Source organism: Ostrea edulis, chromosome 3 (assembly GCF_947568905.1).
Source record: "Ostrea edulis chromosome 3, xbOstEdul1.1, whole genome shotgun sequence".
NCBI classification, from domain to species: domain Eukaryota; kingdom Metazoa; phylum Mollusca; class Bivalvia; order Ostreida; family Ostreidae; genus Ostrea; species Ostrea edulis.
Window position 1 is genome coordinate 28,633,753 of NC_079166.1, and position 20,602 is coordinate 28,654,354.

The window sequence follows — 20,602 nt, forward strand, 5'->3', positions numbered from 1 at the left end:
ATGATCTTAGTCTACATATTTATAATACTATATCAAAACGTACAGGTTGAGGTACTTTTAGTCATAAATATTTTGTTATAAACTTCATAATGCTGTATTCCAACAATATATTTTGTGGGAAAATGCAAAATTTACTTGAATTGATAAACTTTTTAAAAATCAATTATAACGTTGAAAAATATATTTCTTTTAAGAATTTAGCTGTTTCTCTCTGGGAAAAGTGGAAAGCTCTGCCGGAAGTATAATTACATTGTATGTATGTAATATAGTATCCATGTCCAAAGTCAGGACTGCATTTTATGGTGCTTTTTTTTTTCTTTCTTCTTTTCCATAGCGTGTAAAATTATCACAACTTTTTAAATTTATGTATGTGTGAGCCAAGTGTGCAAGTTGGTATGTGAGAACATTTTTTGTGCACAATATATGCAATGTTCACATTTGTAATATTCAACACATATAACGTAGACATAAAGTATAATGACTTTTTTTTTGGTTGTCATTTGTATTTGTTATAAGAGATTGTAAGTAAGTATATTTTTTCCCGATTTTGGGTCGAGAGGACAGGGACGTGATCTTTTAAGACTGTAGGCTGAGGATTTCACCGAAGCGTAAGTGTGGGAGGGGTACTCCATTTCCCCATGCAGGATATTTCGTGGGGAACCCCCGAGAATTTTTTTTAAAAATAGCATGACTCATTTGCGCTACTCTGAGTATCAAAATAATTGCAATAGACATAAAATATTGCACAACTTTTCAAAGATTTTTAAACTGTTTATCGATCGTGATTGCCATTTAAGTTTATATGAAAGTGTAGTGAACTATAACGTGCGAAGTTCGGATGGGCCGAAGTCACATACACATACATCACATGCTTTAGCATCCCATCAAGCCTCATCGGTCTCCATTAGCACACCGTCACTTGATTCTAACGACCCGGCGTACTCGGGTTAACCGGCGATGACCGGCGACACACTTGATTTTGAACTCGAGAGAAAAGAGGACACCACCGAATCCTCCACATACTATGGTGGCTGATTTGTGCCACTTTACAATTTGTCGTCTTAAATTTTCGTTATTTCGAGGCGAAAAGACGACAAAATGAAGAGACGACAAAACGATAATTAGCGACTTTTCGCCTCGAAATAACGAAAAGACGACAAAACGAAAAGACGACAAAATATAGGCGAGAAGACGACAAATAAAACCCGCAAATTAACGACATAATTTGTCGTCTGATCGACAAAACGAAAAGACGACAGATTCAGGCGAAAAGACAGTGCACTGTGCACCCTCTGTAATCAGTGGAAATTAACTCACATAACATTGTGAAACATGTAGGCCATTGTGGGTGATCTAAACATCGATTTCGTAAATCCACGCTCGTACGTCATCAATGAATTTCTATTGGACCATCACATATGATAAATACAATACAACAACGACAAGAGTCACTCAAAAAACGAGCACGCGTATTGACCCAGTTCTGATCAACGACGATTTCACTTTGTTTGACACTATTGAAGTTGAAAACAGTGTAATATAACTGATCATAAATGTGCATTTATTTTTATCAAAACCAATATTGATTTAAATCGATTGAATTGATTGAATATTGTTTAACGTCCCTCTCGAGAATATCTCGCCCACATGGAGACGTCACCATTGCCGGTGAAGGGCTGCAAAATTTAGGCCTATGCTCGGCGTTTACGGACTTTGAGCAGGGAGAGATCTTTATCGTACCACACCTGCTGTGACACGGGGCCACGGGTTTTGCGGTCTCATCCGAAGGACCGCCTCATTTAGTCGCCTCTTACGACAAGTTAGGGGGTACTGAGGACCTATTCTAACTCGGATCCCCACGGGATTTAAATCGAGCATATCATCGTAAAATATGGATACATAAAAAAGCTGATTTTGAAAGCTAAATACATTTATTAAAAATATATATTTTCCGGAAATTTCGTCTCCTTTCGGAACCGAACCCGCAATTACCCAAATCCTACAAAAATGGTGACTTCCGACAAATAATTTCAAATAATTTGAATTAAACCGTTGAATTATACGGAAAAAGAAGAACGCGTGATCCGATTGCGCCATGGTCTTAGTCACCCACACGTTGAGTGGGGAGTGAAACGGCTTGCGTGATTGTACCTCATAGTTGTATATAATGCAGAAATGCATCTGCTTCATACGATAGAAAATGGCCGTGAAACAGTTTCACAAACGTTTCACAGGCCATGTGTTAGACAAACCATTTGGAAAACAATATGGTATGGATTTTTATAATGCAATACTTAGCAAGAAACTGCTTGAATGGTACCTGTTATGAGTTGATGTATCAGTATGATACACAGTTAGATACATGTACATATACTTGAACATGTCCAATATTGATCAATAAATTTATATTGATGTCATAAGTTGGTAACACAGGATCCACATAATAATAATAAAAGATTAAAGTTACATTTTTATTGCAATTAATTTATAGGCTTCAGGTTTATTAACACATAACATAGTTTGGTCAAATTGATATGCAAATAATTCTTAATTTGGTTATTTATTGCATGCTTTCTTACCTGAAACCTTTGATAGGCCCTTTTTTGACAATTTTTTTTTTAAATGTTGACACTTATGTATTAATGTTGCATATCTATATTTTGTTTTGATTAAAATGTAAACTACTGTATACAGTACCTGTGGATGTTTAAATGTGTGTTTTAAATTAGGTGAATTAGTAGGAAAAACACATATAGTATAAAATTATAACTATTCCTTCAACACTGTTCAAGACAATGTTGTTTTAAAAGCTAAATCACTTCATGTTGGAATGTTTACATGAAAACTTCTCTTGTTTGATGTATTGAATGTATTGTATATTAAACTTAATGTTGTGTATATTTTACTTGATAATCTTCCAAACCATAGACTTCTGATGATAAAATTATGAACACAATGTTCACGCTTTTATTTATGAGGGCTGAAACCTTCTTGGTGCTTTGCCTTTAAACTTCATTTTATAAGACTTGCTTTATTTTTTTTTTTTTAAATATGCTTTTTTTCTAAGAAAAGTTATAACCATGTATTATAAATTATTTTGCACCAGGAAGGTCTCAGGAATAAATCTGTTCTCTTACCTGACTGATGAGGCCCAAAGAGAACATTTAAATATCAGCATTTTCAAAAGTATATTTCTTATTTCAAAACAAGCATTAAGAAGCCAAAGAGGCACATCAGATTTGATGTATAGATGCACCTTTTAAAAAAACTTCTCTCTACTATAATACTCAGTATCAGTGAGTGAATGGAAGCATTAACTGAGAAGAAGATTCATTAAAATATTCAATATGATGTGGGTGTTGCAGTTGGGGTGGGAAAAGTTATAATGTAGCTGGAGGGGGGAAGCCCAACTCAATCATTTGAATTAAATATTGGTTATTAATCATCACAATGTTTGTTAAAATTGTGATTTTTTTTTTATTTGAATCATTCAAATAACAAAGAGAAAAGAAAAAGTGTTAATAAACCTTGTACATCTACTTCCAATTTCTTTTCCACCTATATTTTAGAGCTTTTCATTCTCACATGGGTCCAACACAAAACTAATTTTATTCACTTCATTAAAATACATATGTGGTCACTATTGTGTTTATACATGTATGTCTTAATTTATCAAAATATCACAGGCACTTAACATATTTTTCTTATCTAAATTTCGGTGTACTCTGCAACGTAAAGCTGGCGGGGGGGGGGGGGGGGGGGGTGTGTGTTAAATACCACTGTGCTTAATTTGTCAAGGTATCTTAAACCACTTATACATTGGGTTAAAATTCCAAGCAAGTTAATACCTTTGTTACCTTGAGTAACACATTAAATATCATAACATTAAACTAACACGCAAAAGAGACGACTGATACGGGATTTGACCGTTTTCTTACTTGATTCTAGGCCTACTTTCACTTTGTGTGTGACGTCACAATTATGGTCACATGGTGTGCAGGGAGCTGCCTTTAGACTCGTTCGATTTCATTGATAAACCGTCTTTAGGATACAATAATAAGCCTGGCATTTTCTTAATATTTTATTATGACGTCATGAATATACGCTAAAGATGAGCTGTTTAGCGGAATCTGTTGATTTGAAATAGATTATGAATAAACTTTAGCAAAAACAAATACTTTTGCATGCAACAACCAGATTTATATTTAGCATGTTTAATTATCCATTAATATTCTTCTTTTATTATCAATATGGTGTCGGTTGTTGGCTGCAAACAATATGAATTTTAAAAAAGAATGAATGCGAAATCGCCTGTTTTCGATACGCAAAGTCAATATTTTGCATGTTATAGAACTGGGGAAAAAAATACTTTTGCATGCAACAACCAGATTTATATTTTGCATATTTAATTATCCATTGATATTCTTCTTTCATTATCAATATGGTGTCGGTTGGATGCAAACAATATGAATTTTAAAAAAGAATGAATCAGCCGTTTTCGTTACGCAATGTCAATATTTTGCATGTTATAGAACTGAAGCAAACTGTTCCACCATTTAACTCCATAAACTTTTACTTACTTTGCGATTTAATAAGTACATGTATGTCCAGTAAAACAATTAATGCGTTACCTAGTTTGCCATAAAAATCTGCACCTAATAAATACAGATGATGTCTGCCTTTCGAGTCACGGAGGCGGATCAAAAATCCACCGCACGATGAATGGAAATTATTCTACTTTCGTTTTTAAAGGTCACGGGAATATGTTTGGACGTCCTGTCTTTTCAAAATAAGATTATTTAAGAATAAATTGCATTTTTAAAAAATCAAAGACACACATAGACCTTCAATAACTCGAAAAATTCGTTCATTTTCGGCAAAAATGGGTACTGATACGTTATATCTCAAGAGCTAGATAGTTGGGATGTCTGTTACTTTTTTCGCTAAATTTTATACAAATATATCAAATATAATGCGGGTTGGGTTTTTTTAAAGCAGTTTTCTTACATCATTTTTTACGTACATGCATGTATGTATATATGATGCATGTTGAAATTAAATATTACTACATTAGTATAATTAGATATTGATTCCATAGGTTCTTAAAACGGTTTAAATTAAAAATAAAATAACAGCAAATCATTATTTATATCTTCCAGCGAGATGTGGTTTCTTTAAAACGTCGAAAACCTGTGACCGATTTGAAACTTCGACCATCGTGGTGGCAGATTTTTTCTATATCGCATATGATTGATTGATTGAATATTGTTTAACGCCCCTCTTGAGAATATTTCACTCATGGAGACCTCACCACTGCCGGTGAAGGGCTGCACAATTTAGGCCTATGCTCGGCGCTTATGACCATTGAGCAGGGAGGGATCTTTATCGTGCCACACCTGCTGTGACACGGGACCTCAGTTTTTGCGGTCTCATCCGAAGACCGCCGCATTTAATCGCCTCTTACGACAAGCAAGGAGTACTGAGGACTTACTCAAGCCCGGATCCCCACGGGTTCTTATATATATGTAATAGATGCACATTTACAGGTACACATATATAACAAAGGTAATTGGGCAGGATGTACTAGCTACAATAATGTAGCCCTCTCTGATTTTTTTGGGAGGGGGGGGGACTCCTTAGGATCTCCGTAATGGTGCAAATGCGGGAGTGATTCACTCCCGCAACATTTGCGCTCATTCTAAACATTTCCTGACTTTCTTTACGTAAATAAAATGATATTCTATGTTTCTTAGTCAATATATAAATTTACAACCTGCAACTTAAGATTTGTGAGGCTCTATTCTACCGTTTTCGACAATTTCGATAAATTCCAATTTCTCGATTCATATTTGTGCGTCATGTTTGGTGTACTGAAGTATAAACTTCCGATTGTCAAGTCATTTGCATATGCCATATAAGGTAGTATTTACATCAATGGAAAAGTATGGAGGTGAAAGCTATTTCGTCGGTATTGAAAAGGTTTGAAATTAATATCAAGTTAAAAACCGAACAGCAGAGTGTAAATTTTTTCTGCAACAATATGATTTTCCTTTCTTTGTTGAAGTGGCTCGAGTAACTACATTTTCGCGCTGATTGTCAATGCTTAGGTTTTCATTAGATCCACCTACGAGACCTCGCGATAACAAGCATGGCGGAGCAGACGAAGAATTTTGCATGCTGTACATTGTATTTAATGAAAAACACCTTTATTAGACATGGCCGAGCACAAAGTTGGTACTCCTTTTGGTGTAAACAACATTTGGGACTAATACACAGAGTTTATTATCGGTTATTCATAAAATTAGTTTGCACCATTACGGAGATCCTATGGAATTGTAGCCCTATCCCGAAAACGTCAGAATTAAAAAAAAAAAAATGGATAGGGCTACATTATTGCAGCTAGGATGTACATGTGTATATATACATGTATAGATAAAAATATTCAGACACCGTAGTATCGAGGAGGGGTTGCCCCTCCACTTTGAGGGGGGGGGGGGGGTGATGTTGACCATTCCCTTGCTATGGGAACAACTTGACCAGTCTAATGACACTTCAACTTTTATCAATCTTAAAAAATATATAATATATATATATGTGTGTGTTGCGATGATTGTTACTAAAAGTTTATATTAGTATTGGCATACGCCCCCTCCATGATTAGGAATACTGGAGTATAACCGTAAGGTGATGTAGACACTTCTCACTTCTCTCTCTCTCTCTCTCTCTCTCTCTCTCTCTCTCTCTCTCTCTCTCTCATGTCAAGGTGTTCTGGATAGGTCTGGCCCGCACATTGGAAAACGAAAATACATGCATGATATTTATTAAATTCATTTTTTAAAAAGGTCCGTTGTAGTTACATACACTGTCTCTTGGAAACAGACACGTAGCATCATTTATCGGAGGGGGGGGGGGTTCGAAGGATAAGTTGGTAGTTAATTAGCAAATGAAAAAAAAAATCTTCGAATTCTTAAATCGTCTGGAGGTGGGGGGTATCCTTCGCTACATGGGTTCAATTCATAATTTTAAGCCTATTTTTTCTCATTCAATACTACTATCAAGAATATGGGGTGGGTGGGGGTGTTTCGCTCAATATATCCTTATTCGCATATGAAAATAAGTGCCTGGGAAAAGCAGTTACATATACCACATTGTCTATACATGTACTCAAACAACTTCCCAGATTCCGTTCTAGATTTAGACTGAATGTCGGTGCCTACAATGACATGCCCACTGAATGATGTAATTTTCATTTATCAAAGATGAACACTATATGGAGAGAGAGAGAGAGAGAGAGAGAGAGAGAGAGAGAGAGAGAGAGAGAGAGAGAGAGAGAGAGTTGGAACTACTTTGTTGACCACTTAGGGGAATGTAAAGATATAAACACGGACGCATTTTTGTGAGGTTTTTAAATACATTTGCTATATGAAATATACCATCTGAAGTAACATGCATATTACTTGACGTGTTTTGCTGTACCCAAGAAAATGATCCCATTCATGCAACATAAATTTGTATCGTTTAGTATATGTACATTTACCACACCTTATCCAATATATTTTGTAAATACCCACAGCATATTTTATTCGTATGTACTGTAACATGTATATTGCATACACATGTAAGCAGACCTGTTATATAGTCCTTGGTGTACATGGCATAACAAGTGATTTTATCCGACTCATTCGACGTTTTTAATCAAAGTGTTTATATTTATGACCAAAAAAAAAAAAAAAAAAAAAAACCAGGAAAAATTAAATTCAAAAGCCATTTTATTTTCCATATTTTATTTGAATAGGAGGACATCCAACAGCACCTTCGAAAATATGATTGCGTTCTACTCAACAATTTTTGACAAATGCACGCATCATTTTCCTCACTCTAATTAACACAAGATTCTTCCGCAAAATGTATATGACCACGATAAAGTTACATGTAAATGAATAATGTATTTTCCATAGCATGCCAGTTTTCAATTGTCTTTGATCTCAATGAGTATTTTTATATAAAAAGTTAAAATTGTAACTTTTAGAAAAATATTCTAGAAGAATCAGGGGACTGTAAATCCTATAAGGTCGATGACGTTGTTCCGAAAAAGCAACCCTCGGAAGACAGCGTCAGAGTTAACAATGCAATATTGTAACGTTATTTTCTCAATATCAGCAACAAGTAAATGGTACATGTTATATATGAATGAAACGAGAAAATTATCACCTTTCTACCTGCAAAATATGATCGGTTTTTGAAGCGCGGCCAATTTTGGCCAATAACGTCCCTTGTCCTTTGTCATTAATTCATATATACCAGACTCTTGCTTGTGCAAATTTTCTCGAGAGCAATAAACTGGGGAAAGCGAGACTATGGTAGCCTAGGTCACGGAGGACCTACTTGCGTGAAACACTTAGTATTCGCCGATGCATAACAAAATGTCGGATCTTGACTTTGATAGTGAATACGAAGTTACAGTTTCTACAGGTGAGAACGTCATTCACAAATGGTCCGCGTCTAAGAAATTATCACGGAAAACAACGGACACTGTCATATCCCTGGGTTATCATATCCCGAAGATATCGGTGACGATTTTCCCGTAGACCAGAAACGACTGTTAATCCACCATGTGGGAAAAACAGTCCTCCTTGGACCGGCTGCCACTATAGCACAACAATCCCAGAGGCCCGGCAGATGTCGTCACACACGATAGTATACAGGGCGGGAAAATCTAACAAGCAAGAAGTGAGTTTAACTCCGTATATCCTGCTACAGCTGAAGCAAACGAAAACGCTTTTATTCATAATTCTTGGTCATCTAATCTGCAGCGACTCCTACAGGTACGTTTTCATGGCAAGACCCCTAAATTTACCATAATGTTTTTAAATCGGAGGGTCAGCTCTAGTTCCCCTCGAACAGAGAGGGTTTTGTCAAATAACGATGATGGACAGCTGATTTTTAAGTCAGGTCCTAGCAAACCAAAATTAGAGACCATTACAATTGTTCAATGATCTGATGCAAATTTGGCCATTTTGGCTCTCTAAACCAGTAACAAATTTATTCCATGACGTTAGGGCAGCGTCGGTCTATGATAGGGAGTATCGGAAATTACAACGCCTCCACCGATTTAGATGAGGTACGGATATACTGCATATCCAAATAGTCTTTCTCAAATCACATCAAAATACACCAAATCCTATACAAAACCACAGATTCCGCACCCAATTACCATCCAAATCCTCACCATCCCATGCATTTTATACTGCTCAGGGTATAGAGATTTGCAAGCGGTTTAACACAATGAAGGGCTGCATTGTTAGGCATTTCACATGGGTTTTTTTCAGTACCAGGTTGTGCAGATATGCTGTATTTGATCACTTGACTAACAAAAACTGTTAGACCTATTGCATCATCACCTCAGCGTGAGAGGAAAAACTAGCTTCAGATGATGATGATAAGGATTTTTTATACGGAAATAAAAATGGTTTCCACATTATATACCCTCATCCGAACCCACTACGAATTGAACTAGACAACCATCTCTCTTCATCAACCAATTAAAATATATGAAAAGAAGGCTAGGTGATTTGAGGCCTTAGTAACTCTCTTGCGGTTACTGCAGAAGCTAAGCTTTTACATGAACTGATCCAAAGTAGTAGACCCAACACAATAGATTACCTTCATAGGAATAGAGATACAGCATGAAAGGTGAAGATAACGAACATTGATGCAGATGTAACTTAGATTGTCCCCCGGACAAGCTGGCCGAGCTTCGTACGTGCGGAGCTTAGTGATTAAATATGGCGCGTTAACGTGCCTCAAAGTGAAAATTACTATTATCATGGGATGAAGACTGGTTTTCTCCAGCTGGGAATATTACCTCCCATCAGCATCCCATTGTCATAGCAACGAGGAAGAAATTTTAGTAGTTGTTATTGCAACACATCGATGGGCCCCAGAATAGGCCAATCATACAGTCATCTTCTGGAACCACCTTAGATAGATGTTCATCCCATAATAGTACTCTTATGAGTTGTCTGAGAAGTCTATGTTGGCTATCTGCAGTTTACTATTGCCGCTTTGTGGCACATTATGTGCCAGGTATAGAAAATGTAGAAGCAGATTTTATTTCATGTCTGCATGAGCAGGAGAAGTTCCGAAGTGTAATTCCGATGACCCAAATGGTTGTCTCTGGACCAGTATCCTAATTGGTGGCCCCACGTATATCTCCCATCTTTTTGTTGTTTACTACGAAGACTGCTGCACGACCACCTTGGATTCCAGAAGGAACCTTATTTGCAGCACTATCCCCGACACCTCTCGCTCAGATTGTCTTTTAACTCCAACCTAAACTACTTTTCAGTTATTCGCCTTCTTCATTTAGAGGCTGCCAAGAATCAAAAACCCTACATTCAACTTATCTTAGCGACTTGCGTGAAAGTACAAACGGTTTTTTTGGCACACAAGCTACTCAGAAACTGCCAACAACCGTACAGATGCTCCATAATCCGAGAGGATATGGGTTAGAATAGATCCTCAATATTCCTTGCTTGTCGTAAGATGGGACTAAATGGGGCGGTCCTCTCGCCCTTTACCGGCTTTGGTGACATCTCCATATGAATGAAAAATTCTCGAGAGGGATGTTAAACAATATACACTCCATCAATCTTAATTTTGTTTTCCTTAACGAGGTTATGATGTTGATCACTTTCATGTGTGAGAGGTTATCCAGATTATTGTCTTTGATCTTTTGTTATATCTTCACAACATAATAAATCATATTATTCTCCAAACTGGCTTTTCTCATTGCCTATCTGAAGTTTTAGCATATGTTCCAGATGTCAAGATTTTCACATCAACTTTCACTTTGCGAGGACCAATTTAAGATCCTCAAATATTATAATCATAGCAGAATGCTTTCTTGGTAAGACGATGCCCAGGTCTATTATCTTTATCAATCGGTTCGATATCCTGAACATATTTAGCCAACGCCGTTGAGTAGATGGGAGCCATCCGACTTCACCATGTAAAGCAAGAATAGGGGTAAATCTGTGCAATCATAAGAAATAACGTAATGAACGATTTTGGTTGTTATCAGTACATAGAAATTTTTCATATCCCATACTCCAGAATAATAATCCAGTTCAGGTACCACACAAGAGTTAAATAACGATTCGAAACTTTCAAAACATACATCTTTGAATAGGGGTATTTTATAAATGGTCGCACCGAGTGCTCGCCCACCGGCCTTCCATAGTATATCCGCTGCTACCTGGAATTTCAAAATTTTATGAAATATTATCCCTAGATAGCGATATTGTTCCACAGTTGTATGATTTAGTCTCCAATTTTCAAGCTGAAAGTCGACCGTGGGGAGTTTACCTTTCCGGAAATGTACAACACTTGATTTGGTGAAGTTCACATGTAGCCTCCACCGTATATACCTTTTGTTAACAATGTTCAAGAGTTGTTACATATCATAGTCATTTTCGACAAGAAGCCAAATATCATCAGCATATAACCATATCCAATTTCTCGTTATCCATTTGTTTAGCTCCTTGATTTCTAAAACTATGTCATATATGAAGATTGGAAAGAGAAAATGTGAAAGAATGTCACCTTGTCGAACTCCTTGTGTACATTTGAAGCAATTTGTATAGAAACCATTAACGAACTCCAACGATTTAGTATTGGAGTCAGGACTTTTCTTAAATCTACAAAAGTGACTAGTGTTGATGCTCGATTTTTTTGTATTAAGGCGTTTAAAATGAATAAATGGTCCAATCATGACCTGTCTTTCTGGAAACCGTTTTATTCGTCTAAACAATATTGTTTTCCTCAAGGACAAATTGTATACGATTGTTTAAAAACTGCTGTGAGATTTCGAAACCGCAGATACTAACTTTGGGTCTAAGTTTGTGCCCGTTGGAAAAGTGTGGATTAAAGCTTTTCTCCGAAGTTGTGGCACATTTTCTGTTTTAAAACACAACTGGAATAATTCATGTAATACTTTAATAGTTTCACTGTTCTTTAGCATTTCATTATAAATATTGTCATTTCCAGGAGCCTTGCCATCTTTGACACGTAGTATAACATATGTGATTTCATCACAAGTAATTTCATTGTCCAGTATTCTATTTGGGATGTATACAGGGTTCATCATCTCACCTTGTTTATACTTTAAAACTCCACTATAAAATCCGGTATCGAAAGCATTATCACGGTTAGAATAAAGTTTAGAGAATTCGACTTCCTAGGCTTTAAGTACATCTGAAGTGGTTGATGTTAAACTTCCATCTGATGTGTAGCACTTCACAGGAATACCGGTATTTATCTTTATAATTGGACCCAACTTCTTCAGTTCCTCTCAGAATTACTGAGGGTCACTGGCAGAGACATTTGCAATGTTAGTTGCAAGATCATTCCTGTATTTTCTATCGAAATGTCACAGACGACGGTCAAATATGTCTAGAGCAGTAATAATTTCTCTTCTTGCATTTCGCTGAATATTTATGTTTTTAGCCTTTAGAAAATACTTTTCTTTATCTACCATGTTTTCCATTGGATAGACAATTTATTACAAACCAGTGAAATGTTAATTTTGTAATATAAAGCATCTTAATTTTATATAGTCACAAATTTAACTTTTTTTTAAATGACACACTTTATCTAAAGTACATGTATACTGGAAATGTGATATTTAAGATAAACTTGGATCATATCCATTTATTTTGAAAACATCGTAAACAACACGCCGTAATCTTTGTTTTCAAAACAAAATTAAGCTCTTTGTATAATGAGCTTCTCTCATGATGAATAACCTTAATTTTTGAGCAAGCTTTTAAACATATTAGACTGTAGATTTTGATCATATAAAGTGAAAAGGAAAAAAAAAATGTGGAAAAATCGTGAATCAGTGCCTTTAATAAAAAAAAAAATTCGAATGTAAGCGATATAATTGTATATAAAACTGTCCCTGCCTCTTTTAAATTTATTTCAAATTACAAGTTAGATTTCTGGATGTGTCGCTTTGTGAAGCCAATGACAATGCCTTTATTCTCATAAACTAATTTCCATCAGTGTAGAGAACAAATAAGATACATATATGCAATACAAATCAGCACATACGCAATTAGTAAACCTCTTAATCAACCTGGAGGTTGAACTCTATCCTTGATATAACTTATTTCAGGTAAACAGAATTTTTTCATAGATGCAATATCAACATTACTACATTTTAAAAGATAGTGATATTCATCTCCAATTTTGTTCAAGTCGCAAAGTGTACATTTTCTTTCACCTCGAGATACATTATGCCATCTACCAGTTTCAATTGTTAGTTTGACATTACAACATCTATATTTACATAATATTTTTGTTTGGGAGGTGTATGAGATAACTTTCTTAATTCGGTATTGTTTTGAAAAGTCTATAATAGTTGATCGCCTTAGGCAAATTAGAAATATCGCGCTGCCATTTTTGTACAAATTGATTAAACAATATTCTATAAACAGTATTCCGTAACTATTTTACACTAGGGAATCTATGAGACAACCAAATATAGGAAAATCCACATTCGTCAAGGATATTTTTATACATTTCATTCAAGCCCGAAAACATGAAAATAAAGATCTTAATTCGAGTACTGGTTTATATCACCCGATCTATAAGCATAATTGTATCTGATCTCCTGTTTCTCTTCGTTTAGTTGTAAACTATATTTTTTTTCATTTTGTTGATATTTTCATGTATAATATACATTCGGTCATTACTGACTTGTGACTCATAGAGAGGACTTATATAGGCATTGCGGCCGCTGCCTAATCCTATAATCATTATGTGTATGTATTTTCTATATATATACATGAATAACATATTATTCAAATTCAAATTCTGTTCGTTGCCCAGGCCTCCCAGACATTTACAGATGTTTGTTTCTGGTTTTTATGCATTTTGATGAAATGGTTTATGAACAAAACCAAAGTTGCACCGAATCAAATTATGCAACACTCGTTTTAGGAGTTTTAGAAGAAAAATTGTAATCTGATGTTAAAGAAATATTCAGAAAAAAAAAACAACTTTGAAACATTTATCATAACATCACAGAAATGCTATTCTGACGACTGCTCTATCATATAGGATAAAGGTGAAATCAACTAATATGTTTCTTTCAATATCCTTAACAGTCTGAGTCCTACGATGAAATTTACAATGGAATTGGATAGAAATAGGATAGTATATTTTGACGTTATGGAAATGAAAAAAAGAACGTTTACAACATTATATAATCGATGTTTTCTACAAAATAACGGATACCAAACAATACATCTTAATACCGATACTTGCATTTGATTCGTGTCATCCAAAACATGCCAGAAATAATATTCCACAAAATTTAGTTTGACGTCTCTGCACGATGATATCAGACACAGAGATCCTGGACATCCGTCTCGCGGAATTAACAAAAAACTCTTACAAAACGTCATCCTAAGAAATGTTTTAATGAAAACGGAATTACCAAAGCAAAATCACCATGAAAGAAAATACCTTCCTCAGGTGAGAAATAAATCGTTTCTACTCATAACCTAGAAATCCGGGAATTTTCCAAATATCGAACAAATAACCTTCCTATCTTAGACGTAAAGAAATGTATTGGAAAAATCCCAAATCATTAAAAGTATACCAAGATTCCCTTCACTTAAACCCATTCTTACCAGAGTCTGTTTTACCAGTAATATAATGAACTTTCCATCACCACTAAATGAATTAAACCAAGATCCGCATATCACAAGGGTCTTTTTCAAAACGGAAATAAATTGACAGTAAACACGCAATCTGTAAATACCCGCAGTAAGAATTATACATCGGCCAGACAGGATCCGATATCTTAAATTTAGGTAGCAGTGTATCCTTGGAAGCGCTTGCTCCATCTAAGTTTTATCGTTTTTCGGTTACGGTAATGGATAAGTGTGATCCGATTGTGTGTACGAGTGCAACTAAGCAATATTCATAATACCCCAAACAAGACGAGTATACTAAATCATCGTTGGAAACCACGCCTATCGTCTCCTGTTCAGAGTTACATCATAAAGTAGTAAATCTGGGAGTATTCCAGACGCGTAGATGGCGATGATGATAATCAATCGACCTTTTGATATTTTTGTCATACTTCTACTTTAAGTGCTGTCTGACTCACGAGTGAATGCAAGGTCAGATATCAAAATTATTATAAAGCACTGAAATGACCATCGAAATGAACCATTGTATTGTAAAATTTTTGGGATAACCTAGCTGTCTTTTCCTCAGGACAAACGGAAAACGAAGTCAAGATTACAAAGGTAAAATATGTACAAAAATGGATATTATTAAATCTACAAAATCCATCCATAAGTTGTTTATGGAGCGAATTAGGACAAATCACGGGCTGATCCAAAAAGCCAATCTCTCACAAGAGGGCGTATTGTCGCCATGACGGAAACGATAACTGTGGGTAGAGATTGACAAAAAGCACGAAAAGACCGGTGATGTATTTATTTCAAAAGAAGGACGAGTTAATTAGTGATGGTCATCAATGCAAAAGTACACCACCATTTTTGTGGGGACGTTAAAATTTGCAAACCTTTAAAAAAATAAATTAATGCATGTACATATTATGAAAATTTGTCGATGAAAATATTTTGAAATACATGCAGTCTTATATTTTCAAAAGTTATCCAGACTCTTGAGGCTTCATTTGCTATGCAAAGCATACAACAGAAATTTAACTAAGATGAATAGAGAGAAGCATACAGTTTATAAATAAAGTTCGGGAATTCTAGAATATGTCTGACGAAAATAAATTGTTTACGAAAGCACATTGAGTTCATTTTTGTAGCGGAAATTTTATCCATATGGTTATTCATTTAGTCCTAATTAAAGGACACATGACACAAAAAATTATTTGTCTGCAATCATTGTCTTGATAATCCTTAAGTCAGATTCTCACACTGAATCTGTTAAACACGCATCTGTTTCACAGCTAAAGCTGTAACACTGTACTGATAAGCAGCCTGACCTCAATATGCATATTCTAAACCCCAGAGATCGGAAACAGTCGGGGTGACGTCAGAGATCAGCTACAGCACAGAGATGCTAAATGCTTCTACAGAAGAGATACTATAAATCTTTCTTATCACTGATCAAAGACAAACAGTTTCCCTAATTACCAGTAATGGGTTAAATGCTAAGTCATAAACAAAGAACATGCACACTCATATTTCTTCTCTGAAATTTCTTTCTTTATAACCTGTCTGCGGAACCGTGTGCCCCATATTGGAATAACCTTATCTAAACATCTGTATATATCATATGGGATCAATACACTAACGTGAATTTTTCCACAAATTTATTACTTTCAAAGTTTATAAATAGAGTTCGGGAATTTCCAATACTATCCCATAGTCTGATAAATATAAATACACGTCAGTGGGAAGGATGGCTAAATATAGCTCATACAGTTCTGCATCGAATAAAAACTTTACATTCAGAATGTGGGTCTGCACTGTTTATCGAAATTAACTGAAATGACATAAGTGCGGCGCGTAAATGCAGAGGAATCTGAATTTCAATCAGTACCTTAAATAGATATAGATAGAAAAAAAAGAATAAACTATATATAATGTACATGTATCCATATTTATAAATACACTGCATATCAACATCTACTCGATGAAGGCTACATGGTGTTATTTTCCCCTTTAAAATCACGTGTTCATTGATTAGGCCTAAATTACAGATACACACGGTACATGTGCACGGATACAATTGTGGTATATGTAAATCATAGATTTCGTATCTGTAGACACTTGGATCTAAATACATTATATATTTGTATTCTTGAATTCACACCAGTTGGGGACAGTAATAGCACGAGTAGTAGCAACTAAATTATTTGCAAACTAAAGTCATTCAAAAAGATATTTCCATTCTAACCACCTTTTCATAAAGAATTTTAGTGTGAAAAAGGATTTTTCCCCATATGAATAATATGATAACATGTGCTATGATAGCTTGGAAGGTGAGCGTTTTCTAGAGAAAGAATACATCTTTTTATCAACATGATAATAACATTAATATATATATATATATATATATATATATATATATATATATATATATATATATTCATATTCAGTGAACTGAATTGCACTCTTTTGTCCGTCTTCTGAATTTCCATTGGTCAACCAATCGGTAGAGATTTCAATATTATAAGTATTATGAATGTAACATCCCAATCAATACTGCGGGAAATTCAATGTACACAACGAACTTATAATCTGGCCGTTGTTGCAAAATTATAAGGTAATTCTTGTTTAAAAACTTCGAAGGCAAAGCAATAAGTTTAAAAATTAGAGGTTTGAAGCGAACATTTTCAAAGTTTATTCTTCAGTTTAAATAATGCTCAAATAAATTAACCTGCATGTCAATTGTTCAGTTACATTTTGTACATGTGTTTTATATCGAGCAAAGTTCGGACGGGCCTTCGGCTTATTAATGAAATCTTACCAAACCGTTTTTTGAAACTGTTCTACGGCCATTTTCTATCGTAGGAAGCAGATGCATCTCTGCATTATATACAACTACATGTATGAGGTACAATGTATGTAGGCACCTTATTTCAACTCTGGTATATCCAGGGATCCGTGTTTACCCAACTCTCTGCTTTGTATTGCTTGTAGGAATTCTGAGATTATTAACTGTTCGTTATCTACATTACACTTATTCGTAGACTTTGTTGTTTCTCCCATTCAATTGATTTCATTTCGTTCAACTTATGTAGAGCTCCATGCAAATCACCTACGAAAATCCTAGCTGCAGATATGTAGCTACGTTAATAAATGAAATCATTTTTGAAGCATTTTTGCAAAAGCTAATATGTATACGGTGTGACCGTTGGACCGAGCGAAGCATGTATTGTAATGTCCATTGGAGTGTCCCAAGTGGTAATCATAATTCCGTTAAGTATGGTAGGTTATGATTCATTTAAAAATATATATTTTTAATGAAATTTTCCTTGCGCTAAAAACCCAGTAACATCTCAATATTAAAGGGGTTTATATGGGGACAACAGTTTTACAGGATCCGCCTATTCATTGAACGCGGGAAATAAAACACAAGGCGACGTAAACTGTGTATTGTGACGTCACATTTAGCCTCAACCTATTTCTCTTTTTCAAATCAAACAATTATAAACAACAATAAAACATTCCGTATGCAATGAAAAAGGCCGTTATAAAACTAAACAAAATTAACCAATAAATTCAAAATGGTAAAAATGTAACCGTAATTTTATCGTATATTCTTATTTAAAGAAACTCATGAACTCGTTCATCTATTTAGTCGTATTACGGTTTTATATGTAATTATTTGCTAAAACCTGTTACAATGATAATTATACTATTCACTTTGAACAAACGGGGTGTTTAAATTACGAATTGCACGTCAGAGTCTTCTATTATTGGCATTCAAAATAAAACACGAATAACTGTTGAAGCAGGTAATGAAAAAATATATGGCGGCGCCCATGCATATGGATCACGAAAATTTCAGTGAACGTATAGATCTATAGAGATTGTCTCTTTTTCTTTTGTTGAATTTCACTTTTTTCTTTTACATGTATACGTGTTACCTTTAGAGCCTTGCTTCGCGGACGGGCCTTTGGCCCGTCCGAGCTTCGCTCGGTATTAAGATGGCTCTCAAAATCAGTCACAAATTTATTCCATGACGTTAGGGCAGCGTCGGTCTATGATAGGGAGTATCGGAAATGACAACACATCCACCGATTTAGATGAGGTACGGTTGTACTGCATATCCAAACAGTCGTTCTCAAACCACATCAAAATACACCAAATCCTACAGAAAACCATAGATTCCACACCCAATTACCATCCAAATCCTTCTATGTTTTACCGTTTTTCGGTTACGGAAAAGAACAAGTGTGATCCGATTGTGTGTACAAGTGTAACTAAGCAATATTCATAATACTCAAACGAAACAAATATACCCAATCATCGTCGGAAACCACGTTTATCGTCTCCGTTCACAGTTACATCATGAAGTAGTAAACCTGTGCTCCCAGACACGTATAGCTAAGCGGTGATGATAATCAATCGACTTTGTGGTATTTTTATTATACTACTATACTTGTGCTGTCTGTCTCACGAGTGGATGCAAGGTCAGATAAAGCACTGAAATGATCACCAACAGGAACCATTGTATTGTAAAATTTTCGGGACATGCAATCCTCAGGACAAACGGAAAACGAAGTCTTACTTAATTAAGTAAAATACGTACAAAAATGGATATTACTAATTCTACAAATGTATACTTGCACTGCAAATTATATGTCTATTGTTTTTGGTTTGATACTTCGTAAGTTGTTTATGGGGAGAATTGAGACAAAGCATATTCATTCAATATGGGCTGATCCAAACAGCCAATATCTCATAAGAGAGCATACTACGCTACGCGACACTCTGCAAAGAGATTGCCAAAAAAAGCGTAAAAAGATAATGGACTGGTGGTGTATTTATTCCCAAACAAGGGCGAGTTAATTAGGGATGGTTATTAATGCAAAAATCGACCCTATCAGGCATTTTCGTGGGGACGTTAAAAATTTGCTGACCTTTAAAAAAAATAATAATATATACATTTTACGAAAATTTGTTTATGAAAATATTTCGAAATACAGTCTTATAATTTCGAAAGTGAGGCCTGATTTGCTATGCGAAGGGACGTTGAAAGCATACAACAGAAATTTAAGATACAATTTATAAATAAAGTTCTGGAATTCTGGAATATGTCTAGATCTGACGAACATAAATTCACATCAGTGGAATGTGTAACGAAATCCCATTGAGTTCATTTTTTAGCGGAAATTTTATTTATATTTTTCTCATTTAGTCCTAATATTAACGCGAATTTTTCACTATTAAACACATAACTTTCGCGTTTTAAAAGCGTGATTTCCGTGTTGAGGTATTATACAAACTTTCAAATAGATATAGACGAAAAAGTTCATAAAAAGGGTTCGGGAATTTCCAATACTATTAACTAGTTTAGTCTGATGAAAATAGATACACGTCAGTGGGAAGGCTGGCTAATTAATCATATGTAGCTTATAGATAATGTTGTTTGCGATTAATGTTGCAATCGTCTCTGAAATTTCTTTCTTTATAACCTGTCTGCGGAACCGTATGCCCCATATTGGAATAAACTTATCTAAACATATGTATATATCATATGGGATCAATACACTAACGTGAATTATTCCACAAATTTATTACTTTCAAAGTTTATAAATAGAGTTCAGAAATTTCCAATACTATCCCATAGTCTGATAAATATAAATACACGTCAGTGGGAAGGATGGCTAAATATAGCTCATACAGTTCTGCATCGAATAAAAACTTTACATTCAGAATGTGGGTCTGCACTGTTTATCAAAATTAACTGAAATGACATAATTGCGGCGCGTAAATGCAAAGGAATCTGAATTTCAATCAGTACCTTAAATAGATATAGATAGAAAAAAAAGAATAAACTATATATAATGTACATGTATCCATATTTATAAATA

General features: G+C 35.0%; 1 long non-coding RNA gene across 1 annotated transcript in view; it reads left to right on the plus strand.

Moving 5' to 3' along the window:
* LOC130053329 (uncharacterized) overlaps window positions 1-20,602 on the plus strand; it is a 49,155-nt gene that overhangs the window by 7,054 nt on the left and 21,499 nt on the right. The gene's annotated exons all lie outside the window — the stretch shown is intronic.